Genomic DNA, 571 nt, shown 5'->3' on the forward strand with positions numbered 1-571 from the left:
AGCGCCCTCCTGCAACAGTTCCGAGCGCAAAATGCAACGGGTGGTGAGGATACACAGGTTCCGTCTGTGGGGCCCGAGTGCGGGGCTCGAGCCCGCGACTGCCCCTTTACGTTTGGCACAGCCCCCAACAGGGCTGGCGGCAAGGGGTCTTTGTGGGCAATTTCTTTGTGGGCCCACCTGCCGCCGTGCGTGTTGGATCGGTGGCTGCCGTTTGGAGGGTACTCGGCACTGACGTTCTCGAATGTCCGACCACTGCCAAGAGTACCGCCTCAGCATATAGATGGTCGGGTTCAACTCCTGGCTGTCCCCTGTACCAACGCCCACGCGCTGGTGATTCAACACCCGTCGGTAAGTTCCCTCTAGGGCACACACGGAACTGAACTATGGACCTGCAGATCTGCAGTCAGCTGGTCTACCTCTGAGCTATACACCCAATTGAGTCGGGCAGAAGGGCTCCGATGTTACATTTACCTATGCCATCCGGCTGGGAGTGGATTGGCCAACGAACCGCGAGACCTACGCGCTCCCGACCGCCAACCCGCGAGTGCTCCCTGTCATTTGGATGCCCTGG

Source organism: Gregarina niphandrodes (genome assembly GCF_000223845.1).
Source record: "Gregarina niphandrodes unplaced genomic scaffold scaffold00086, whole genome shotgun sequence".
NCBI lineage: Eukaryota > Apicomplexa > Conoidasida > Eugregarinorida > Gregarinidae > Gregarina > Gregarina niphandrodes.